General features: G+C 36.4%; 1 protein-coding gene across 16 annotated transcripts in view; it reads left to right on the plus strand.

Moving 5' to 3' along the window:
• Positions 1–373: 373 nt before the first annotated feature.
• Positions 374–27600, plus strand: part of CSNK1G3 (casein kinase 1 gamma 3) — a 104789-nt gene continuing 77562 nt past the window's right edge. For 4 of the 16 annotated variants that reach the window (XM_016953698.4, XM_016953702.4, XM_016953699.4 and 1 more), the window contains exon 1: positions 770–904. The gene's annotated coding sequence lies outside the window, so the exon portion shown is untranslated. Of the gene's footprint in view, positions 989–2665; positions 2883–27600 lie in introns of all 16 variants that reach the window. The other 12 variants (XM_054684559.2, XM_054684561.2, XM_054684563.2 and 9 more) reach the window with 11 other exon arrangements.

Genomic DNA, 27600 nt, shown 5'->3' on the forward strand with positions numbered 1-27600 from the left:
GATATGGCACTGGGGTTACAAACAAGAGGGGAAAATTGTCAACCCAGTGATGTCATACTCCTAGGCCGGGCCCTAAGATTTTTTTGGAACCTGGCGGGCTGAGCACAACAGGGAAAGCCTCAGCACCTTGACTTGGCACAATGGTACCCTTAAGGCTCTTTGCTCACTCAGTTCTTAGTAGCTCTCCTAAAGCACGGTGGTGTTCTCTTCCAGTTCTCTGCGTAGACTTTGCTATGCTTCTCCGCCCACTGCTTCATCCAGAGAAACACTCGTATCCACTACCGCTCCCCACTTTCCCTCACGCACGGCTCTAGAAAGACGGGAAGAGGGCGCGGCTTAGGCTTTATACTCCTTGCCAGCCAATGACCGCGCCGTCTCCTTTCCGGTCGGCGATCCGACCAATCCAAGAAGGCTGGTGCAATCTTCGGCTCTACTCGGCTCTTTTCGCTGATGCGGGCAGCTTGGGGGCCGCCGCCGCTAAACAGACGCTTTCCTTTTTAATTTTTTTTCCATGTGTTCACTTCCGGGTCCGGCGTCGATCCGGATGCCCGAGGCAGAAGGATGTTTGACCTCCGGATAAGCGAGGCGCTGCTGTGCATTCATTCCGGGCTGCATCGGTGGCGACAGCAGAGGCTCGGGCGGCGACCCTCCGGCCAACGGCGGCGGTAGGAGGCACCAGCGGCAGTGCAGGGACCGAATCCGAGCAGCGCTGCGTTACCTCTCTCTCTCGCTCCTTCCCCCCTACCTCGCTCGCTCGCTCGCTCGCTCCCTGCGTGGCTCGCTTTCCTCCTCCGGCCGCCGGCGGGTGTGATGTGCCGCCGCCGCTGCCCCCGCCGGCGCTGACGGACTGGGGGCGCCGCCCGCGCCCGGGACCGACCCCGCTGCTCGCGGCCGCGCCTTTGAGGTAAAGCCCCCTGCGCGTAGGTGCTCCGCTGCCAGCCCCGGCCCGGCGGCTGCCTCGGCGCGGCCGCGGCGCCCTCCCTCCCGGGTGGGGCTGGGGTCCCGGGCGGGTGGGGTGGGGTGCGGCGGGGGCGGCGCCGCAGGCGCGGGTGTCGGGGGAGGGGTGGGCGAGGACCAGGGCGGGTGGCCCGGAGGCGTGGGCAGGAGGGGGCCGCGGTCGGAGGCTGAGGGCGCGGAGGGCTAGGGGGCAGCGGGGGCCGCGGGTGGCGGGTCGGGCTGGGTGCAAAAGTTGCCGGAGTGGTGCGGCGCGACTGGGGCGGCGAGGGAGGTGGGCCAACTGGGCCGGCGGGGGCTTCCTTAGGAGAGATTGGGAAGTGGGGAGTGTCGCCCACGGTGCTCCTTGACTGTGTCCAGACAATTACCTTTGGAGTAGGGGCTTCAGGCAGGAAGGAGGCATGGATAGGCTGGGAGGAGGCGACGGGGGCCAGCGTTCAGTTCAGGGATAAACTTCCCGTTGGAGTGTTTAAGGGGTTGGGTGGGGGGACACAGGGATTTACCTGTTTCTTAGAGCTTTGACTCAGCTCAAAACTTAACCAAGACATTAGTCAAAGGTTAACAAAATTACTCTGATGGTTACTCCCATGGTGCCGGTTTGTTTGTTTATCCCACATGCAGGGGAAGTGACACTGAGAAGCATCGGGTCTCTTGGTCCACAGCCTCCACATTTCTTTTCAGCAGGATGAGGAGGGAGATGTGTGTCTACTCGTGGGGTGGGGGTAGTGAGGCCTGTGTCATGGTCATTCCCCTTCTCCCACCTCATGTTTTAGGGAGGAAAAGTTCAGATGGGGGAGAGAGTGAGTGTGCCTGTGTGTGTGGGAGACAGCTACTGTTGATACACTGTGTGAATTACTTTTAACTCTTTTGTAGTAAGCACCCAGGCTGGTCAGTGGCCCCTTTTAAATCTTCTATTAAAATATTTACTTTAAATTAGAGAATTAAAAATGTACTTATTTTTAATGAATTAAGAAAATAAGTCATTATTTTACTTTTTGCAATTACTTAGTCCGATTCAAATGACATTTGGCCACAGATATGAGAGATGGCAAACTATATCTAAGATGGGATATAAAATGAAAAGTATATACTTTTTAAAGATGTTTCTTTTTAAAGATGTTTCTTTGAAGAATATTGGCTTTCCCCGTAAATTTAGAAGAAAAACATTACAGAAATTGTGAGAATAATGTGGAATTAGATGTGAAACTAGTTTAAGAAAATATTTTTCACCAAAAAAATCAGATCTGGTGTGTGACATTAATAGCTTTCTTTTTTGTTGAGCTGTACTTAGTGTATTTTGTAATTATTTACAAACTTTGCTCCAGTTGTATCTTAAGATAAATTGTCTTATTCTTTTGTATAGTTAACCTTTATAGTTGCACAAAAGATAAAAGATAAAAATTACCTTTATGGACATTGGAAGAAAGGTGTTATCAAATACATTGTGTGGCTTTGACATACATTCTTAGCAGAATGTACAGACACTTCTGCTTTATGTGAACTGGCATTTCTGAATATGCATTAAATAGAAGTAATTATTAAAATGGGGGACAGAAAGGTTAATTTTAATGTTGTTATGAATGACATTTTTTTGGGCATCTTGAGAAACGATTGTCTTTACTGATGATTTATTATAGTCATCCACCCCCTTCTGCCATTCATCAGCTTAAACATTAGTGTGTTATGTAATTATTGACATTTTCATCATTAGATTTAGCAAGCATTTACAATATATTAACAAAATCTTCAGTACATGAAAGGCATTTATTACTTCCTTGAAAATAAAGGACTGGAATTAGTGGAATCAAGGAATAGTTTAATTCAACCAGGACCACCTTTACTCTGTGGCAAGGATGGAACAGTGGGTAGAATATGAAGATGAATGAGACTCAGTACTGCCTTCAAGGGAGAAGCAGACGTACACAGAGGTAATTCACAGATTCCTGTGGGTTTTGTTGGAGGTGTATTGGAAGCATGGGGTGTGTGTGTATGAGATACTAATTTTTGACTGGGAAATTTTGGATGAATGTAGAGCTGGTAACACTCCATCTGGGCCTTAACATAGTTTAATAGGCAAAATGGGGACTGAGGGGGTGATGGTGGGGGTAGTTTTCTCGGTGAAGGGAACAGCCTGAGGAAAGGCATGTGATTGTGTTATAGGGCTTGTTGAACTGGACATAAGGCTGTTTTGCCAGGAGGTCTTTGTGGGAGAAGCTATGAAAGTAGGTGGAGATCAGGCCATGGAAGTTCAGCTTGTATTTAAAGATGAGTCAGTTTGAGGCATGAAGGTCCAAATGTACAGATCGTATGCTGACAGTAGGTAGGCAAATAAGGATAGTAAGTTTAAGGAAACAAGTTATAATAAAATAGTCAATTTTCTATCATTGACACTACTGAAGGAAAGCAGAAAAGTATATAATCCAAAACAATCTATACATAGTTTCGTTAAATTTCTTTATTTGCATTTGAATATGGGTGTGTCTGGTAATCTAGTAATTGGTTATACATGAAATCAATCCAGACTGTAAAAATGTGACTCAGGAGGAAATGAGAGGCTCTCCAGTTACTTCTCTGTGTCTCCTCTGATCCATCCTGTAATCCTCTCCATGCTGGGAGTAGACTTATTCTGGTATAGTTTATTGGTTCAGATGTTTTTCAGAATGGAACAAGCGGTTGTTTTGTTCCAAAGGGCTTCCCAAAAGGATGTATCAAATGAAATAGAAGGAATGCTGAAGTATTGAATAACAAAATATAGGTCATTGAATAGTTATATTATTGTTAATAGTGAGATTTGCTGTGGATGAGATGAAATGTAAAGGATGTATATTTTCACAGAAAGTGGTTTTAATGAAGTAATTATAAAAGAATCTGTACGTGAGGAAAATTGATAGTAACAGAGGGATGATAAGATGAGAAATTTTCACAGTTCGGGATTAACGTGTGTGAGGTTTTTAAGTCATCTTAAATATTAGATGACCCTAAAATAATGTAACCCCACACTTAATCATTATCAAAGGAGTGCTTAGAAAAAAAAATCAGTTTATAAATGTAAGTAAAATCATGTTACAGGGAAAATTGTTTGAAGTTTTTTTTTCTTCTCCTAATTATTCCCTTCTTAGCTTCCCTAATTATTCCCCTCTTAGTATTCAAAAAGGACTTATAACTGAATTTGTGTTCCCTTCAACCTCCCAGTAACAACAATACCTCCTATAATTTATTAAGTGCCTACTTTGTATAGAGGCCATAAATGATACTATTAAGACAACTCTGAGTTAGGTGGTGTAACCTCATTTTTGAGAGCAGGAAACAGTCTTCTAGAGTTTAAATAATGTGTTGAAGATATATCTTGGAAGTAGCAGAGTGCATATTTGAGTCAGTTTTTTTTTCTGACTTCAAAGTCTTAAGCCACCAATGATCTGTTTTTTCTTATCTTCCATCTTCATCCTTTTTTTGGTCTTTTCTCAAGCGGTTGGCAATTCGTGGTATTAATTGATAGTATGTGTCTGAGTGTTGGTTCTTTATGATGTAATTTCTTCAGAAGCGGCAGTTTTGAGGTATCTGTCTTTAATTGTGGGATCCTGTAGGTGCAGACAGTATGGTTCTGGTAATTTAAGGTACCTCAGAGCATCACCTTTTGCTGATCTGCAGGACAGAACTATGCTTGGATTCTTAATGTGTAGAAATCAAATGTGCTTTAATAATGTGAAATGATTTTCAAGGGCATCTGAACTGCTCAGGAAATATGGAATGGGAGATAAATGTAGAAATGTATAACTTTTAGCGACATGGTGGAGGCTGCTGTTAGACATTTTTTCTTTCTTTTTTTTAAGCTCTCTCTGAAAGCTGAGATTTAGCAACTATAAATGTTTGGGCTTCCCTTCTATTGTGAAACCTAAGGAAAGTATGTGTTTATTTGTTGTTAGACCATAGTGATTGGTTATACTCTCTCCTGCCACTTCGTGCTTATCATCTTAGTTATAAGAAATAACTCTAAACAATGAATTGAAATGTTTATGTATTGGGGAGATAAGACACACTTTTTTGGTCGCTTTGTTTACCAATGATATATTACATAGTTGTAATTTATTGAAAATTTATGAGTAAGTTATGTCCACATGGCTAAATCATGTCCGCATTTTTCATAACTTTTCAATGGAATGAGAGATGGTCTCATGATACTCTTTTTCTTAAATACAAAGTTTAATGTTTTTTTCTCTAGGTTAGTAATGTGAGGTTGAAGTTGTATTCAAACTTATTACATTTATTTAGATCACTTTGTGTTACCTGGAAGTACTTTCTTCAGTTGATAGCTACATTTGGAAAAAAAGGGAAGAGAGTTACCCTGTTATTCTGCCATTATATTCTTCATCAAAATGGAGGAAATTCATATGAACTGCCAAGGACTATGTGATGCCTGCCACATAGTAGGCACTGTGTAAATCTTCTGTCCTTCATTTCAGAAGTTGCCGATAAGAATTTTAGAGGGTGGATTGGTGGGTAGACAAGCAAAGACTCTCGGGAACACCCTATTACAGGAAAATCTCTCATACCTGACCTCTGCTTAACCCACTCGTGAGATTAAATGATAGTCTTCATTCTCTCTGTAGAATTTGCTGACTGATGCTCATGCTACATTGAATGACAGTAGACTATTCTTTAGTTTTATCTTGAACTTTTATTCCCCCCAGTTACTGTAGACTTACCAAGAAACATTTGTGTTTGTACCCAACACACTGTTATGGCACTTGATGTTGTAATCACATAGTTTAATGAATTATTATTCAGTGAACTCTGAAGATAAAAAGGTGTTTGTATGAGAACCAGTTGGCTACTTTGAAATCAAGTGAGTAGCCAAAATCAATTATGGTTGAAATAGATGAGGGTTAAATAATTTTAAATGATTAGGGAAAAAAAAAAACAAAAAACACCTAACGATCTAAAAAAATCTGCAATAATATTATTTTTCACATTTGTAAAATGTCTTTCTGTGTTTAAGAAACAGAAACTGGAAATCACAGGTGTTGTTTTATGGGGGTAGTTTTTGCAAGAAAAAGGAAATAGAACTTTCTTCGATAGACCCACACTGGAAGAAAAGGCCATAGCTCTGTATTATAAGATTGTCTTGTGAATGGACATTTTTGTTTTAGTTGTAATAAAATGTATAGAGTTTGTAGATGTTGAGAAATGATTTCCTTTTTAGGCTAACTTCAGAACCATTTATTAATTGTAATATATTAAAGAAGTCTGCTTCTAAAACATCATCTTTCCTAGTTTACACTACTGCTTAGAGATTTATTTAATAGCATCCTCTTTAAGGAAAAAAAAAAAAAAAAAAGGAAGATCCTGTTATTCCCAGAGGTTCATTCCTTAGAGTGAATTGTTTATCTAGTCAGGTGATCAATCTATGGTTCTCACATATTTCCCAGTATGGTCCCTAATCTGATTTCATAAGCTACCTTTCAACTTTTATGTACTGTCAGGGTTGAAGGGGTAAGCCTTCTTATAGTTCCAACATCTCCATCCAATTAGGAATGCTGGGGTAGAGGAGATTGTTCTTTGAAGGAGGAAATGTGACACCCTTGATATATACCAGGAGCACTTGAGCCTCCTATCTCACCTAGCTCAGTCCAAATGGAAAGGAGAACTTTCAGTTGAAGGAGCAGGAAGTCCAGGTTGGAGAAGGAGTGGTATATGTGGTATGCTATTTATTTTGGTGTAACCACATTGCTTGCTGAATTACAGTAGATGCTGAAATGGCACATTGAAGTATGAAGGTAGGGTGGGTGGCTCCAAGCTAGTACTTGAGAGCTCTGGTCTGCCCCTCTGTGATTTTCTTGGCTGTTTGTGTTCTGTGTGTTGGAGTCATCCTAAGGCCAGCAGCAAGATCACATCTAGACATGCATTGGCCAGAGGATGGAATGGATCTCTCTCTCTCTTTCTGTCTGTGTCTCTGGAAAAGCAAATACATCTTTTTCATAAGCCTACCAGCATACTTTTCTCTTCGTATCTTATTGACCAGAATTAGGTCACATGAACGTCCTAACTAGTTATCATAAGGGAAGTAAGGTTATCATGGTTGGTTTCTACTAATCAGGAGATACCTTCTGCAATTGGTGTTGGGATCACATTTTTCTGAGTTAGATGGAAGAGGGAGGATATTTTAAAAAAATTGTGGGAAGGAAGAATTTGGGGGATATGGATGTTAGAGAGATGATAAATAGTGATCGCTGTGTCTACCTGTTTTGAAGCGATTCTCGTGCTTCAGCGTCCCAAGTAGCTGGGATTACAGGTGCACGCCACTGCACCCAGCTAATTTTTGTATTTTTAGTATACATGGGCTTTCTCCATGCTGGCCAGGCTGGTCTCGAACTCCTGGCCTCAAGTGATCTGCCTGCCTTGGCCTCCCAAAGTGCTGGGATTATAGGCTTGAGTCACCGTGGCTGGCAAGTTACTTTTTGAGACGGAGTTTTACTCTTGTTTCCCAGGCTGGAGTGCCATGGCATGATCTCGGTTCATTGCAACCCCTGCCTCTTGGGTTCAAGTGATTCTCCTGCCTCAGCATCCTGAGTAGCTGGGATTACAGGCACTCGCCACCTTTCCTGGCTAATTGTTGTATGTTTAGTAGAGACGGGGTTTTGCCATGTTGGCCAGGCTGGTCTTGAACTCCTGACCTCAGGTGATCTGCCTGCCTCGGTCTCCCAAAGTGCTGGATTACAGGCATGAGCCACTGCGCCCGGCTGGGTCTGAATATTTTAGGAGCTAAAAACACTACTTTATTTTTTCATTGGCTAACTTTGAGTCAATAAAATAGGTGGTGAAGTTGAAAGATTATAATTTTTTTCTATGAAACTCATGAAGTCATTTAATTTTACATTAAAATTTTTTCCTATAAACTTGTTTAAATTTTTTTTTCTGCGTTGTTGCTTTCCTTCCTCACCGTGAAGTTGCCCATACCTTTGATTTCATTAATTACTTTGCTTATCATATCTAGGGGAGAGAGAATAAGTGCATTGAGGAAATGGGAGTTTCTTGGTCAGAAGGATTTATTTTGAATCCTGGAATTCCAGTGAGATTGGAGGAAAGGATGGTTTTTACATATTTTGAGAGCAGCAAAGTTGGTAAGGGAATGGGGAGGAAGGGAAGGACCATAGGATTTTAGAATTAAAATGAATCATAGGAAGATTGAAATGCTCAAGCCACACACCTGATTAGTAGAACTCTTATATCCTAATTGCTAGTGTAGTGCTCTTTCTGAGTAAGAATTAGGAGGCCATAATAATCTTGTCTACTTTACAGTTTTGCTCAGGACTGTGGGCTACCACTGTAAATCAGTCAGCTGATCACCTTTAGTACAGATACCTGTGTTCTTAGGCTTTGGAAAAATTTAACCAGAAGTTTTCTTTTTTTTCCAGTAAAATAAGTAAACAGACAAAATTTTTCAGCTTGCCTCAAGCAGTCAACAACGACAACATCACACAGAAAGACAGGCAGACACACACACATGGAATAAACTTAAAGCTAGCCTGCTTAAATGAAAATGCAAAAGCAGACTGTTTGGGACAATTTATTATTTTATTTTCAAGAAAATGATCTTAAGCATTTCTTTACCATCAATATATGTAAATGAAAGGAATATATATGTGCATATATACTATACATGTATACATAGATACATATATGTATGGGTTGTAAGTATATGGAGTAAATCCATCCATCTTCTGGAAGAATATTTATGTTAATGTCAGTTGTTTATAAATGGTGAGATTTAGGATGATTTTTATTTTTATACTTCATATACTTCTCTATATTGTTTGGGTTTTCAGCTATCACTGTGCATTATTTCTGCCATCAGAAAAAACAGTAATTTTTTTTTTTTTTTTTTTTGAGGAGGGTAGAATCTTGGGGTGGGATGTGTTTTCTACCAGTTTAGATTTTAATATATAACTTTGCTTTCCTTGTATATTACCATGAATAAACGTGTGCCTCAAATGTATTGATACTTTGCAGATTTCTTTATGTTTAAAATTGGATGTATTAAAATTACTTATCTTAAAATTTTAAATTGAAATTGGCCATATAATATCTTTTGGTACAAATATACATTATAAAATTAGTGGACTTCTGAATATTTTGAAATTATTGTGTTATTTTTTTTTTAGTTTGTTTGGTTTGACTTCAGGTGCTATACTAGGCAGTGTATTAGACTGTGATTTATTAGAGTTAAAATTATATTCAGAATTTCCTTTAGTAAAAAGGGAAGTGAAAATGTTTTTTTTCTTTACACCCACTGTGTGTCATGTTTATTTTCTATTTCTGTGAAATACTTATTTTATATTCTAGCAATGAATACTTTCAAGTGGCAGGCAAATATATTAGGTAATCAGGACAGAAGAGAGAAAATTTATGGTATTCTATAAGTCTTAGGGTGTGCAAATTTATGACTACAGGACCTTTTAATAAAATTCTAATTTGGAGTACAAAAATAGTCTAGTATTGTTTTGGAGATGAAACTAGTAGGTATCAGTTGTAGATGACCTTGAAAAAAAGTGTTTATAGATGCATATTTTTTACAAAACATTATTTTCTTTTCTACATTTATTTTAGGGAATCTGACAACAGTCTGACTCTCCCTACTCCAAAAATGTAAATCTTTAAATCTTAAAGATGTGGAATCTTGTGATGCCAGTTTTTATTTTAAAAAAAGGATCTTTACTGAGTACTTTTTCTGTCATACGAGTATCAGGATATATTGTTGCTGATGTGTCTTTATATAATTGAGATTCTGCAAATGTTTGTAGTTAATAAAGTATCAAAATATAATCAGCTCCTTAAGATAATTGTTTTATTTTCTGATATCTATTGAAAGTCGATAACTAGAATGCATATTGTGAGTTTGCTTATTATTGTATGCTTTGCTGTTTACCTTAATACCTACTAATGAAGGTGGTTTTTTTAAGACTGAAAAAGAAATCCTGAGCATTTGGGAACGAGAATATCCAATAAGCTAAAATTAATTTTACTATACACACTTGTTTAAAAATTTCCAGTTGAAAATTAGTAATTTTTCTTTTGTGACAGAGTAAATGAAAGAAGAAAAATGGACAATTTTAAAGATAGTTCGTGCAGTCCTTGCTATGGGCTGGGAATGCTAACATTTAACTAAATAGATGAGAGGAGGGAAGGATTTGTGGAGAAAGTTTTTACTAGTGGTTCTTGGCCCGAGTTCATATTACAGTTTTCTTGGGAGCTTAAAAAAAAAAGACAGATGTTGGGATTCTACCCATGCTAATTTATATTCCATAAATAATCAGTAGGGCCTGGAAAGGGCTAGGGCATTGATATATTTTAGGATTTCTACAGACGATTCCAGTGTCCTGCAGGGTTGAAAATAACTAATTTCTCCTTCTTTTTACACTCTCCTCTCAGCCCTTTAAAAAAATGGCTTTCTTTTATTTTCCAACTGTCTTTTTAAAATTTGAGGTGGAGGTATGAAGATGACACAGAAGAAAATGCAAAGAAAATATTAGCAAGAGAATCAAGTTAAAGTGGCTTCTGCTCATAGCTTCATACAGTTCCTCAGATTCGTTCCAGGACCCCTCATGGCTATCAAAATCCAAGGACGGGCTGGGTGCTGTGGCTCACCCCAGCACTTAGGGAGGCAGAGGCAGGCGGATCACGAGGTCAGGAGATTGAGACCATCTGGCTAACACGGTGAAATCCTGTCTCTACTAAAAATACAAAAAGTTAGCCGGGCGTGGTGGCACACGCCTGTCGTCCTAGCTACTTGGGAGACTGAGGCAGGAGAATCGCTTGAACCTGGGAGGTAAAGGTTGCAGTGAGCCGAGATGACACCATTGCACTCCAGCCTAGGCAACAGAGCGAGATTCTGTCTCAAAAAAAAAAAAAGAAAAAAAAAATCTGAGGGTGTGGCCAGGTACCTGACATAAAATGGCACAGTATTTGCCTATAACCTTTGACACCTTCCCCTATTCTTTAGGTTATTCCTGGATTGCTTGTAACACCTAATACAATGTAAGTGCTGTGTAAATAGTTGTTATGAAGTATTGTTTAGGGAATAATGATAAAAAAAAAAGTCTGTGCATGTTTAGTACAGATGCTTTTTTTTCCCCTGAATATCTCAATCTGCAGTTGGTTGAATCCAAGGATGAGGAGCCCATAGATAATGAGGGTCAATTGTACTTAGCATCCTTAGTGAGGCCCGTATATTCATTGCTCATTAGCAGTCTTTGATTAAGTATAACACCAAAGTTAGAGGATTTCTGAAGCTTGGAAAGTTTGTTATGGGGAAATTTATCAAATATAAATTAAGGCATCAATTCAGTTGTTTCTGGAAATCTTAGGAGACCTAAGTGATATCTTTAAAGTTATTATAAATTATAAGAGGGGAAGAAGTGTTACTAATAAAAAGTTATTCATTTTAGGTTATATTTATCATATTTACAATATCATTGAGCTGTATTTTTTATGGAACATCAGGATGGAAGGGACTTCAGAGATTATTTAGTATAACTGCACTTCTACTGCTTTCTTCTTTTTTATACCACTGTTGATGAGGAACGGTCTCTGTTTATTCCCGCTCAGTGAAAATATTTTACCTTAGTTATAGTATATTGTGTTTATTGCGTATAGTTTATATTGTTTATATTGCATATAGTCTGGAAATATATACACATAAATACACTATGATAATAGGGTTTTATAGGGTTATTGTATCTTGATATTTAGGACAAAATTAGGGTCCTTTTAGTGACTGATTTGATGTTGCTTCCTGGGTCAGGAACACCCTCAGCAGTTACAGTGTTTTTTTCTGTGACAAAATGAGAGCAAGCCATTTTAGGATGAGTTCAATATATTCAATTCAATGAACATTTTTTGTGTGGTGGCAAAATTGGATTTGGCAGTTCTATAAATTGCAAGGGTTAGATTTCTGAAAACTGCCCTGATAGGAGAATGTGGTACAGAAATTTAGCACCGGGTAGAGTTTAGAGGACGTGTTGTGTGAACCAGTAGGAGACTTTTAGAATTATTCTGGATTCACCAAAATGCCACAATAAAATTGGTACATGATAAAGAGTAATGAGTACCGTTCTATAGGACCTAATTCCTTTTCAACAGTTCTAACATCCACAGCACTCTGAAAACCAAAACTTTTTCTGTGTGTTTGGTACAAATTGATTTTTTCACAAAATCTGTTCTGAACTGTTCTCTTTATTTCATATATTTAAAGGTTTCATTGTGGAAATAGCAAATGTTTGATTATAGTGTGCTGTCCTAGGCTTCTCTGTACTATCCCAGCCTTCTCTAGAGGTGTTGTTAAATATATGGTGTATACCCACTGTATCACCTGTCAAAAATCTCTAGACATTCTGAATTCTAAGACATGTTTGACTGCCAGAATGCTGGAAAACAAACTATGGACCTGCAGCAACCCCTTAATAGAAACTACTCCATATCTTACTTCTCTGAGGTGGAGTTTCAGTAACGTGCTAGTAAATTTCTTCTGCCTTTTTTCTTGTAAATATATAAATGCAAAGTGGCATTTTATTTGAATCTGTGTTAGTTTCTTTAACAGTTGTTGAAAACTCTCCTGGGTTTTTGATACTAAGTTATTAACTCTGGTCCTGTGGGTCCCACTGTAGTTACAGAAGCATTGTGTAATTAGGATGCTGAGACGGAAAATGTTTTGGGTAACTTTGGCATAACTGAGTATTCATCAAACACTCTTTTTAGTCCTTGGGGTTACATAATTTTACCTTTGCACATGATAACTTCATGCCAAAGTGCCTACAGGCAGCCCTCTCTTTTACATATCTTGGCTTACTTTTTTAATAATAGAAAGAAGCAGGGGTGTGGTTGCAATGCCTCTGTTTTAGTTTCCTTAAACTTCCTTAATTTGTTTTTAAGACTTCGTTTCAAATATATTTATATCTGCTTTGGCTTATTCTTATTTTTTGCCTCTGGTTCCTATTCCCATACTTTCTGGTTCTTCTCATTTCTTTTCCTCTTCCTCCTCCTCCCCCACTGTAAGATAATATTCCTCAAGAAGAAAAACTTATAGTTTTCGTATTCTGTATCAGAAAAATTTTCTGCCTGCCAGAAAGGTGACAAATAAATCTGTATATTTTAGTATTATAGTTTCCTAAAGAGGACCTTGTTTTAAGGGAATGGTTATTGTACTTCTTGTGCAGAGGTAGTGTTCTGTGTATGTGGTCTCTTTTCTTTCCATCCTTAAACACTGAAGGATAATGGGTGGGGGGGAGCACTGGTGTTATATGCTTTTTAAGCTGTGTTTTCAAGTTCAGCAAGATACCAGGCACTCTCTAGATCCTAATAGGAGCATGTGAACCTTATAGGTAGCCATTCTTCTCCACCTCAAGAATAAGATTTAAAACTTACACAGTTAGGTTATATGCACTGGCTTTGTGCTCGGAAAGCACTATAATTCTATTGTAGTTCGTATCATATTTTCTGTTGTTGCTCGTTTAAACTATGTGATGTCAGACAGGTTGTCCTGTTTGCCATTTGTATTTCCTGCCTTTAGCACATAATAGGTCTTTAATGATCACTTATTTGTTGAATGGATTGTTTCTGTCTTTTTTTTTTAAATTAGGGAGAATGTTAACATGGGAGAACCTTGATTAAACGCCTTGCAAGGCACCAAGCTTATCCTATACCAGTTGTTTGCATTTTTTTTTTTTTTTTTTGAGCCGGAGTCTCACTCTGTCGCCCAGGTTGGAGTGCAGTGATGCGATCTCGGCTCACTACAACCTCCGTCTCCGGGTTCAAGCACTTCTCCTGTCTCAGCCTCTCAAGTAGCTGGGATTATAGGCGTGTGCCACCACGCCCCGCTGGTTTTTGTATTTTCACCATGTTGACCAGGCTTGGTCTCAACTTCCTGACCTCAAGCGATCTGCCCACCTCGGCCTCCCGAAGTGTTGGGATTACAGGCGTGAGCCACCATGCCTGGCAGTTTGCATTGTTACAGTTGTATGAGACAATCTCAAACACACAAAGTGTTTCCAATTTAAATAAAATAATAAACACAAGCATCTGACTTAGCTGCTCAGGCTTAAAAGTAGAAATACTGGCTGGGCGCGGTGGCTCACGCCTGTAATCCCAGCACTTTGGGAGGCTGAGGCGGGCAGATCATGAGGTCGGAGATCGAGACTGTCTTGGCTAACATGGTGAAACCCCGTCTCTACTAAAAAAACAAAAAAAAAAATTAGTCGGGCGTGGTGGCGGGCGCCTGTAGTCCCAGCTACTTGGGAAGCTGAGGCAGGAGAATGGCATGAACCTGGGAGGCGGAGCTTGCAGTGAGCCAAGATCGCACCACTGCACTCCAGCCTGGGCGACAGAGCGAGACTCCGTCTCAAAAAAAAAAAAAAAAAAAAAAAAGTAGAAATACTTTATAGAAATATTTTTCATTTTATTTTTAGAGATAGGGTCTCACTCTGTTGCCCAGGCTGGGGTGCAGTGGCATAATCATGGCTCCCTGCAGCCTCAAACTGCTGGGCTCAGGTGATACTCCCATCTCAGCCCCCCACGTTGCCAGGACTACAAGCATATGCCACCATGCCTGACTAATTTAATTTAATTTATTTATTATTATTATTTTTTTGTAGACACAGGGTCTTGGTATATTGCCCAGGCTGGTCTTGAACTGGCCTCAAGTGATCCTCCTACTCTGGCCTCCCAAGGTGTTGGGATGACAGGCATGAGCCACCAGCCTAGACATCAATTTTTTTTTAAATGGCAGAAGTTAAAATTAAAATTAAATATATTAGTGGGTGGCCAGATAGTTTTGTTAAAGGAAATATTCTCTTTTTTTTAGCGTTTCAATTAGTTATGATTTTAAGGTATTTTTATATTAGTTTTTCTCTCTAAAATTCACTCTGCCAATAATCAAAACACAAAAACAGTTCTATCACCCCTTAAAATTCCCCTTGCAGTCAACTTCTCCCACTCCTAGCAGCCACTGATTTGTTTTCTCTTTCTATAATTTTGCTTTTTCTGGAATATCATATAAATTGAAACGTGTTATATAACCTTTTGATTCTGGCTTCTTTCACTTTGCAGAATGCATTTGAGAATCATTTATATTGTAGCGAGTGTCAGTGGTTTCTTTTTACTGCTGAGCAATATTCCACTGTATGGATATACCTCACCACATTTATCTATTTGCCCATTAAGAAATGTTTCATTCATGTACAGATTGTGTGTGTGTGTGTGTGTGTGTGTGTGTGTGTGTGTGTGTGTGTGTATGAACATAATTTTTTTTTCCTTGAGTATGATCCTAAAGTTGGGATTGTTGGGTCATATGGCAAGTGTGTGTTTAACTTTGTAAGAAACTGCCAAACTATTTTTCAAAGTGGCAGTACCATTTTTATTCCCACTGGCAATATAGAAGAGTTCTAGTAGTAAGCAGTTCTAAAATTTAAGTTGGCTGTATTGAATCACTTTGATTTGTTAGCTTGATTGCACACCAGCAATATTGGGACAGTAATATCCTGAATGTGATATTTTCATTGCTATAGCTCTGTCATTTAGAAATAGTGATTTACGGGAGCCTCATTTTTCAATGAATGCAATCTTCATTGTGTTCTGGAACTATTATTTCTTGTTCAAGTAATGTAGCCCTGATCTCTAGAAGAAAAACTAGGCTTTTAAAACCTTGTGTTCATATTGGGGTTTAAGGTACCTTTGGGTCAATTCTCTGTCTCTATGTTAAGGCTTTCATAGTTTGGAGGAAGAAGTCTCTTGATTTAGCTGGGCAGAAGGAAGTCCTATCTCCAGAGCAGTAGTAGTACTTTCAGCTTGTTTCTATTTTTCAGCTTGTTTCTATTTCAGCTTGCACATTTCATTCTAGAATTTTGAAGTTGTTAACTTATAATTTACAATCAGTTATACTACTAAGTCTGTTCTATGAGGAGAGTTGACACATGCTTACCCAAACATCATTACTCTCAAATAAGCCTTTTAAATTTGTGGCCTTTGCATATACTAGTCTATGTATTAGTAGTTATATATTTTTGTAAGTTAGAATATTTCGCTGTAGTTGAGAAGAACGAATATAACTTTGTTATGAGAACCATGTGTGATACAACCACTGACTTTTCTGGATGTACTTTCTCATTTAGTTAGCATTATAGGGAATGACCTGATAGATAAATTAGAAATACTGAAGCATACCCTTTTACCAAAATATATTTTATTTTAGGTTTTTTCTTTTAATGACAAACTTTACAAAGTAGTACTGTTTTCTCCGTGTTTTCTAACATATTCAAATCTTTTCTTGTTAGTTTAGGGCTCTCATTCTGAACCTCAGCTATAAAGTGCTGTTATGCAGAGATGTCTGTAAATCTATTGATGAGGATAAAGTTGTTTGTCTTCCTTGTTCTCAGTCATAATTTTACTAGTCACTTCCGTTTTTCCCTTTTAATTTGTATTCTATTATAAACTTATTAGAATTATTTAAAAATGAAAGTATCTGACTCAAGTGGAATTTAGGGGCTCTTATTGTTTAATGAGGAGAATATGCATTTTGTGACCTCCTTTAGTGAATTTCTTTTTCTTCTGGCTCATAGCTTTGTTTTGAAGAGTTGAAATCACTGTGTAAATGACCTTTGATTTGTGGAGTGTTATTCCACCTGTAGTATCTCTTAGAGCTATAAATTGCCTGCCTGCCCATAACTTTCTCTTTCCACTTCTATTTGAAAAAGTGATGATCATATAAATTAACATTCTTAAATTTCTAAGAGGTTGTTCATTCATTTATTCACTTATTTATTTAAGAAACTTTTAATCAATGTTGACTGCTATGTGTTATAGTAGGTATTAGGGAGACAGAATTGAATAAAATGACTTTTTTTCCTTGAGGACATCAGATTAACAAATGGAGTATCTTAATGTTAAAGAGTGAAAATATTGTCCCATATCTTTCCTCTAAATCGGTGGTGGGGTGTAGAGGTTTGATCAGTTTCAATTATTTTTTCTTCCATTGGGAAGATCAAAAGTTGTCTTTCTTTTTGGAATGTTAGCAGTCATTGATGATCCTTGCCTAGTCCATTAATTTACTAAGAGTTGTGTAATGGTTATAATTTAGTTGTCAATTCTTATTCATTTATTAGCTAGATTACTTTTTAAGAGAAAATCCCCCTCACCAATTAGAATTTATTCTCATTATTCATAGATTCCATATTTGTAAATGTACTTGCTTGCTAAAATTTATTTGTAACCCTAAACTCAGTAATCCCAGTCATTCACAGACATGTACATACACAGAGTGGCAAAAATTTTGAGTCACCCAATGTGCGTGTTCCCAGTTGACGTTGAATAAGGTGATTCTCTGCTTTCTGAAGAAGAGCTTGCTTTTTGCAAGCTATTTATTAACCTTTTCCTGGTGATTTCACTGTTTAAAATGGCCCCCAAGCTTAGGGCTGATGTGCTGCTGCCTAGTGGTCCTAAGTGCAAGAGAGGTGTGATAAGCCTTATGGAAAAAATTCATGTGTTAAATAAGCTGAGTTCAGGCATGAGTATAATGCTGTTGGCTATTAGTGCAATGTTAATGAATCAGAGATGTGTATTAAATAAGGTGTCTTGAAAGAGAAACATACAAAAAACAAAGTTACGTATTGATTGGTTGATGAAAATCTTGTGACCAGAGGCTGGCGGAACATAACTCTGTATTTATCCTGGAAGCAGTGGTTCAGTATTTGCAGTGACTTTATAAAACATAACTGCTAATAAATCAGCTGTTTTTTTGGTTTTCCTGAGATGAAAGAACATTCTTTTAAATCAGTATTAAAAATGTACTACAGAAAGTTGTGGGTAATGGAAGTAGATAGATCATTAAGAGTCCTGATGAGATCTTTTTGGGGGCAAGTTCATCACTGTATTTCTAGCACCTAGACCTGTACCTGTGTCTGGTGCATGGTAAGTACTCAGTAAATATTTGTTGAATGAAAATAAGCATCCCAAAATTTCCTTGATGGCTTGCAGTTTAAATTTTATGGCATTGTTAGGATTAGGGTTTGCAGTGAAATTTCTGATTATAGATAGTAAGATGACCTGCTCACGGAGGTTGGTATGGTGAATATTTCGGTAATAAAAATTTAGCATGACCTCGTCTTGAGTTTTGATTCCTGTCATTCTTAAAGATGAAGGTGCTCTTTGCTTTTCTGGGTTTAGGTATAGTAAATGCTTAGGAGGGTGTGCATTTTCAAATTAGATATTTCTACTGGGTGTGGTGGCTCATACTTATATGAGCACTTTGGGAGACCAAGGCAGGCAGATTGCATGAGCTCAGAAGTTTGAGACCAGCCTGGGCAACATGGCAAAACCCTGTCTCTACAAAAAATACAAAAATTAGCCTCGTGTAGTGGCATGCACCTGTAGTCCCAGCTATTTTGAGATGTGTTCGGGCCACTGCATTCCAGCCTGGGTGACAAAGTGAGACCCTGTCTCAAAAAAAAAAAAAAATCATAAATTAAATATTTCGTCCCCTTCCAACTATTGAGACATATGGGCTATGATAAAGGGTATTACAAATGGGAGTGTAAATTCACTTGTGAAATTGAGAATAGAAGGCATAAAAAGACATTTTGAGGACCTATGAAATGGTCGTATTGTAGTTACTGGAGAACAGTGAGAGCTGAATAATTAGACTATTAATTTAATTAGACTTCCAGTAATATTTATACCTAGGAAATTTAGATTTTAATAAGGTTTCTCATTTAATAATTTATTTAATTGTAACTGATTATAATATAGTATGTTTTGATGATACTCCTGTGCCATAATACAGTAGCTTTTAAACTGTAGAAATACTTTTTGATTACTGACCCAATGATACATGTACATTCATTTAAAGCCTACAAATCTTGTTAAACATGATTTATCCTTATTACATATGTACTTTCCATTTTCTTTCCTGTTTGGTACTATTTTATTAAAAAAACTGTTGTCTGAGACCCATTAAATTGATTAAGTGGCCCACTAATGGGCCCTGATCCACAGTTTGGAGAACATTGTTTAAACAAAACTGGGTGGTAATTTTTAAAAGCTAGAAATTCCTGGGTCTTAATAGGAATGTACAAAGATATCACTGAAATCAAGTTTCAGAACTGTAAAGTGTTGTAGATGATAGTTACTAAATCTTTCTGGGATAAAAAAAGTTTCTGTAGTATGTAATTTTAGAAATTGATATCCATTTTTGACATTACAGTTAATGATTTAGCTTTTAAAAATAAGTGTTTATTCTTTTCTTAGACAACCACAGTTGAGCTAATGCCAGAAACCAGTAACTGGGACATTTGCTGCTAATAGAAGCATGTGATGTAACGGCTAGCCATCACATCACAAATATCTTTACTGATTTAAATTTTGGAGAAGGCTGAAGACATATATTGTAATATAATTTTTATTGAGACTGAATAAAGCATTTGAAACACTGAATGAGTCATTTCATATACTAAATTTGGAGGTTTTCATTTGAGATAACGAAGCAGTGGGAAATCAATTCTATGACAAGTAACATTTGACTATAAATTTTGATTTTTAAATTTCCATTTGTTGTAAATTTATACTTGTAAACAATATTGAATAACATGCTAAATATGAAAATATACCTATAGGAACTTTCAATACTTAATACCGATATGTTCTCAGACTACTTTCTCCTTAGACTTAAGTAGACTTAAGACTAAGACTTAAGTAGACTTAAGACTAAGACTTAAGACTTAGTTTGCAGTCTTAAGGAGGTCAGTTGGCTTTGTCAAGTCCTAAATTATTGGGCCATGCATATTAGAGAATCTGATTTTCTGTTCTGTGTTTTGTAGATTCAGCAGTGGTCATCAAATTAGAAGTATGCCAGTGGCTGACATTTCTATTCATATAATCAGATTATGTCTAATGTTTTCTATATTTAGCAGCTCATTTTTATCTTTATTAGTAGATATTACTATATCAAAATTGTAATTGTTTGTGAAAGCAAATAAATTATTTATATTCATTCATTCTCAAAGATAATTTTTAAAAGCTTTCTTCTGAAGAATTCCTTTTGAATGTAGATATTTCAATAAGTTAGTAAACTGAGAATAATTACAGATTTGAAGTTGTAAATATTTTATTACCATTTATTCACACATGTAGCTTTATGCTACATTAAATGTATGTCTGTTATTTTTAGTAGTAGATGGATTAAGATTTCAGTTAAAGAGGCAATATCTCTTGTAAAAATAAAAATGTAAAGCAGTATAAGTAACTATGTTACAAAAAATTGTAAGCAGGGGATATTTCTGTGAGTCTTCTCTCAGTAGTTTTTATTTTAATGGGTGCCTAATTTTTAAGTTTTCAAGATGCATTTTTCCATTCTCTTCCTGTAGTTTTTGAATCTAAAGCTTCTGTGAGGGAAATTTTCAGTTTTTACCATTGACTGCATCTGCAGGTATAATACAATATTAAGATTATTCTTAATTTTTAAGAATATTTAGGTATTTTTAGCAACTGCTGTAATATTAAGGTATTTTTAGCAACTGGTATAATTTTAATGTACACTCTGAATTTTGTAGCTAATTCTATTTCTAATCATATTTTTGTTTTTGCCTGACTACTATAAAGTGCAAAAATACATTTGCTTTGAATGGGTACTGAAACTCATGGTATATTAGTATTACATAGTTTTATTTCTAAGATCATTTTACTTCTCTGCTGATTTCTTTATGTAAATCTTTTCTTCATTCTTTTTGTAGTGCATGTATTACAAACTGCCCTAAATAATTTTTTATAACAAGGTTGGCTTTTAAATAAAGTGCTGATATTACTTAAGTTTTTAGGATAGATTGCTTCTAAGAATATATTTATAAAGCAATTCAGTGAGAAAATAAAAGTATTCTTTTCAGTGGTTCTTAACTTTTTTTTAAGATCACATAATCTTTTGATATCAAACCTGTTGAAAACTGTGGTTTTCTCTTTAGAAAATTCTCAGGAAGTCTATGGATTTCAGGTTAAGAACTCCACAGCTGTCTCCACTATTATTGATGGAGTCTGTTTTCATTAAAAGTAAGCAAAAGCAAAAACTGATTTGTAGAGGCACTTAATACTTTGTACTGTTAAATTTTTTGAAATATTCTTCTCAAATTTCACAGTGTTTTTTAGTTATCTTTAGGATGCAAGTTACTCATTTGTTGATAGTAGAATTAATAGGTCTATTAAATTAATGCCCGTATGTGGAAAAGAAATATAAGCAATAGTCTCTTGCCCTTTATTTCTAGTCTTTGAATTTTTCAGTAGATAGAACCAGTTTTAGTTATTTCAGTTTTAAATGCTTCAGGTGGTTACTTTTATGAATTCTAAATAATAAGCATACACTTTTCTTTTTGATACTATGTCAAATTTTTGTATTATCTTTTAATTCTCCACTAAGGATGAAATTTTAGCTCACATACTCCCACTTTCCCTTCTGTCTTTAAATGTTTGGGTAGTTATTAAGTTTACTTAATCTATTACTTACCATTGACACTTTAAATAATGTTCTTACATCTCTGTTTCTTGTTTTAGTAAATTTTTAGGTTATCTCTTAACTCTGTACTTTGCAGGATGTGGATATTCTTGCCCCGTCCTTCCTTTTACCTTACCTATTCCCCATTAACAGCTGAGCTTCTGTCAGTTTCAATTGTAGTATTATTTTAACACTGTCAAGGTTGGTTAAATTTATATTTTTACAGGACTTTTATCTTGCATTTTTTCTTTTTGCTAAGATTGAATTTAAAAGTTGAAAATCAGTTATCTATCGTACGGTATTATGACAAGCTTTTGAATCAAGTAGTATGATAGAGTTGCTTTTCTTTCCTTCTTAACCTTCTGAGGTCCCTTTTGGCCCCAGCTTAGGAAAATTTTCTTTTATGATTTCTTTTTCTTAATTTTCTCTGTCCTCCCTATTAATTTTTATTATTAGTTGGAAGTTGGAGGTATTGGATTGTTTCCGTCTTTTTTTCTTTATTTTTTAATGTCTTTATATTTTTGTTTTAAATATTAGGATTATTCCTCCACTTTGTTCTTGTTTATTCCATTTAATGCAGCATTATTTTCTTATATATTTATGTGTTATTATACTTCTCAAAAGCCCTTAGGGGCTAATTGTTTCAATTTTTGCTGCTGTTTTTAAAGTAAGTTCTCTTCTGTTCTTCAGATGATCTGCTTCCCCCAGAGGTTTTTTATTTTTTTTATTTTTTATTTTTTGGGAGAGGGTGTTTTTCATATTGTTAGCTTTCCTGATGTATCTAGTGGTGCTTGATTGTCAGTTTATATTTGTGATTGAGGGACTAGGCTAATATTTCTGGGTAAATGCTTTAGCTTTCTTTTGCTGTTCTGTTTTCTCTGCTGTTTTTTTTCTTCATAAAGTTCTTGGGATCCTGTGCACAGATGGGGTTTATTGACTAGAAATGTTTAGAGATAGAAAGAACTCATTTATTCATCTACAGTGTGTATTAACTGTCCTAGGTGTCAGGCAGTGTGCTAGGTTCAGGGATCATAAAGTTACGTATACTAGGGCCCTTGTCATCAAATACAACAGACAATTATAAAACTGCATATAATATAAGAATACCCTTAGAAATTTCCAAGTCTAATCTTTCTATTTTATAATTATTAAAATGAGCTTAGACAGATTAAGTGTCTTGCTCAATGCTGTACAACTACATAGGAGCTAAATGGGATTCCAGGACTACTTTTGTTTAATTCTATGTTCTTTATAATAGTACTTAGTCTAGCAAGCAGCAGCATTAAAGAGGTCTGGAAGCAGCTATCAAGGATTCCAAGACCTGGGAGAATTGGTGTGTTGGAGCAGGATACAAAGCTTGGGACTTAGGTATAAGAGAAGGTTATGCTACCTTATATAATACTCAATCTTAGAAAATCAGAGCTAGAGATTTTTCTTGAGGGCTTGAAGAAATAAGCAGCCATTTTGGAGAAGCCCTCATGGCAAACTATAGGTAGCTTCTAGAAACTCTAGGCAACCTCTAGAAACTGAGGGTGGCTTCCATCTGACAGCCAGCAAAAAGCTGGGGCTCTCAGTTATACACTGCAAGCATATGAATTCTGCCCACAGTCTGAAGGAGCTTGGAAGAGGATTTTTTCCCCACTTGAACCTCCAGATGAGAAAGTGTCTAGCCAATACCTTGAATACAGCCTGAGCAGATCACTTAGCTAAGCTGTGCCCAGGCTTTGATCCACAGAGACTGCGAGATAATGTTTGTGTTGTTTTAAACCTCTAAGATTTTAATAAGTTGTAACACAGTAATAGAAAACTAGTACATTTGGTCATGTCCAAGTGTGTTGTGTTGTTCAGCATAGTGCCATTGTATAATAAACACAATGCTTTCTCATCTAATTTGAGAACGAATAACTCCATTGTGCTTTAAAAGCACGACCGTGAAAGTCCACTTTCTCTATTGGTTTTGACATGATCCATATGCATTGGTAATAAAAAATACGTACGATGTAGCGGTAGGTTATGTGTGTGGCACTACTTTCAAGTTATAACTGTGCCACTGCTATGATTCTCTGAGCAGCAGTGTGAAGTGATAAGAGCACCACATATGGTCTCTGTCACAACTATTCAACTCTTCTCTTGTAGCACGAAAGCATCCATAACAACATGTAAACAAATTAGCATGGATTCCTATACCATTTTATTTATGAAGACTAAACTTGGATTTCTTATCATTGTCGCATGTTATAAAATATTATTATTCTTATAATCCCCCACCCCCAACTATGTAAAAATGTAAAGACTATTCGTAGGTCTAAGGTTCTATAAAAATAGGCAAATAGCTTGCAGGCTGTAGTTTCATGACTCCTGGTATAGAGAAACATGTAGGCAATTCTAATACTGCTTGATAGGTGCTATGGTAGGGAAAATACTATAACATACTAAGACTCTTACTAAGAAAATATTTTAATTAAAATTCTAATTTGTTAAAAGTATTTTTGAAAAGTAAAAAAATACATTATTACAAGTTTATGAACAGTTACCTGAATGTACTAAACTAGATGGAATAAAATAGGAAATGGCTTAGTTTCTCCCTAACCACTGTTGTCATCTACATCTTTTATTATTTTCACTTCTTGACTCATGAATGATATCCTAGTCCATTTTCACTGATTTCTTGTCATGTATCTTTATAAGAATAGTTCTGTTTTCTCAATGGATTGCTTTTCAGATATCAAAATGACCCGGTCAAATTTTGATGTTCAATTTTAAGCTAACTCATCACTTCTTTCTGTCTCTCTCTGCCTCCTAGTTTCAGACTTGGCACTTGACTCTGGATCCTCTTTTGAGGAAGGGAAGTAGTTGTTGTTTCTTCATTTTTCTTTCTTGCATTCTCCCATTCATTAGCTGCCCCTTGCTCCTCTAGGGTTCATGTCAGGGGAAGGAATAGGAAAGGGAAAAGGCAAAAGTCCTTTATGTGCTTTTAAATGCTTTTATTGTGGAACAGTTTTGGTTCTCCAGAGGCTTCATATGGACCTCTTATGTAAAATGAACCAATCCACCTACACATATTTCTATACATAAGTATTTATATGCATGCACAAGCATTAAAAGCTTTGGAGCATACACATCAAATGAAAAGTAATGATTCTCTCTGACAAGGGCAGGTGGGATGGAAGATAAGGGGTATGGATATCCCAAGGAATATTTTTACTTCATTGTAATACTGGAATTCTTATTACATGTAGCATACTTTTTTTGATATTTGATTAATTAAACATAAATGAAAAGCTATATATTTAAAATAACATGAAAATTTGCCAAAAGAAAATTATTTCCTTCTAAATTGAAAAAATATGAAGGGCTTTTTTTTTTTTTTTTTTTTAAAAAAAGCTTCTTAAAGCTAGATAGGAGGAATTAGTTCTAGTTTTCCGTACCACTGTAGGGGGACTATAGTTAACAGTAATGCATAGTTTCAAATAGCTAGAAGGAGTATATTGAATGTTCCCAACACAAATAAATCATAAATGTTTGAGATGATGCCTATGCTAATTACTCTGATGTGATCACTATATAGTATGTGTATTGAAACATCACCATGTACCCCATAAATATGTACAATTATATGTCAAATAAAACTTCTAAAATAAAATATTAAGTTCATTAATTGTTAAAAAAGTGGCATTAGAAGAAGAAATAATCCTATTAGTGGGCAAAGGACATGAATAGACATTTTTCAAAAGAAGATACACACATGGCCAATGGCATAAGAAAAAATATTCAGCATCACAAATCATCAGGGAAATGCAAATTAAAACCACAATGAGATATCATCTTTCTTCAATCATAATGACTGTTACTAAAAAGACAAAAAATCACAGATGTTGGCGAGGATACAGAGAAAAGGGAACTCTTATACACTGTTGGTGGGAATGTAAATTAGTACAACCTATATGGAAAACAGTATGGAGACTTCTCAAATAACTGAAAATAGAACTACCACTGGATCCAGCAATCTCACTACTGGCTATCTACCCAAAGGAAGAGAAATCCACATATCAAAAAGATGCTTGCACTCCTACATTTATGGCAGCACTGTTCACAATAGCAAAGATATAGAATCAACCTAAGTGCCCATCAAAGGATGAATGTGTAAAGAAAATGTAGTATATATACATAATAGAATACTATTCAGCCATAAGAAAGAGTGAATCATGTCTTTTGCAGCAACATGGATAGAACTGGAGGTCATTATCTTAAGCTAGGAACAGAAAGTCAGATATCACATGTTCTCACTTATAAGTGGGTACTAAAAATGTTTATACATGGACTTAGAGAGTGGAATGATAGACAGTGGAGACTTGGAAGGGTGAGGGGGTGGGAGGGAGTGGGATGATGAGAAACTAATTAGTGGGCACAATGTACATGTTTTGGGTGATGGTAAAAGCCCTGAGGTTGACCATATGCAATCTATGTATGTAACAAAATTGTACATGTACCCCATAGATTTGTACAAAACGTAGCATTTTAAGCTAAGTTTTATAGTAATGGTGTGCTGGGGAAAACATACATGTTGAGATGAAACACGCAGTTTTTTATGTGTGTATGGGGGCAGTTGTTTTTAAAAATCATATTTTGAGATGCAATTTACATACAATGCATAGATTTTAAATATAGTTTGATGAGTTTTGGCAAATGTATATATCCATGTAATTTCCTCCCAATTAAGATATAGAACATTTCTTTCCTGCAGAAAGTTTCCTCATGACATTTTACAGTCAAATTTCCTACCACCCTACTTAACCGCTGATAGGATTTCTATCACCACAGCTTAGTTCTGCTGGTTCTAGAGCTAAATATAACTAGAATCATGTAATAGGTAATTGTTTATGCCTGACTTCTTTTACTCAGTCTAATATCTGAGAAATTCACCATATTGTTGCATGTATCAGCAGTTCGTTCCTTTTTAATGCTGAGTAGTCATCTATTATATGACTATACCAATTTGTTTATTCTTCTGTTAATGCACATTTGGATTGTTTCCAATTTTTGACTATTACTATAAGTGAGGCTGCTGTAAACATTAGTGTACAAGTCTTTTTGTAAACATACATTTTTATTTCCTTGGGTAAACATCTAAGAGTGGCATTGCTAGGTCATAGGATAGGTGTATATTTTACTTTATAAGAAACTGTCAACCTTTTTTCCAAAGTCATACTATTTTTTACTCCCACCAGCACTTTTTTGAGAGTTCCAGTTCTTCATTCTTACCAACACTTGATATTGTCAGTCTTTTAAATGTTAGCTATTTTAATGGGTGTGAAATGGCATTTCATTATGGTTTTAATTTATGTTTGCATGACAAGTAATGATACTGAGCAGTGCTTCATATGCTTTGTGGCAATTTGTATATATTCTTTGTGAAAAGAGTCTATTCAGATCGTTTCTATATTTAAAAAAATGGAGTTGTTCAGTGAGAACACATGGACACAGGGAGGGGAATATCACACACCGGGGCCTGTCGGGGAGTGGGGAGCTAGGAGAGGGATAGCATTAGGAGAAATACCTAATGTAGATTACGGTTTGATGGGTGCAGCATACCACCATGGTGCATGTATACCTGTGTAACAAACCTGCACGTTCTGCACATGTATCCCAGAACTTAAAGTATAATAATTTTTTTAAAAGTTGTTTTTCTTATTGTTCAGTTGCAACGTATTTATACACACTCATATAAAATAATTTAGCCCATTCTGAAGTGTTTGTATTTGTTTTTTAAAGCTATCATTTGATGAGAAATGATTAATTTTGATGACTATTAAGATTTTTAATGATTAGTGATTTTAGCGTCTTCTAAGAAATTTTTACTTACCTTAAGATAGCAAAGATACCCCTCTTTATGGTTCTGGTATTTGTATTTAGGTTTATGATCCATTTCAAATTATTATTTTTTAAAAATGCATTTTTGTAGAGACAGAGTTTTGCTTTGTTTCTCAGCCTGGCCTGGCCTCAAGCAATCCTCCAGGCTTTGCCTTCCAAAGTGCTGGAGTTATAGGCATGAGCCACCACGCCTGGTTGTGGGTTGAATTTTGTCAAACATAATCTCTTGTCTGTAGAAATGATCTCATTGGGCTGTA

The sequence above is a fragment of the Pan troglodytes genome, chromosome 4 (genome assembly GCF_028858775.2).
Source record: "Pan troglodytes isolate AG18354 chromosome 4, NHGRI_mPanTro3-v2.0_pri, whole genome shotgun sequence".
NCBI lineage: Eukaryota > Metazoa > Chordata > Mammalia > Primates > Hominidae > Pan > Pan troglodytes.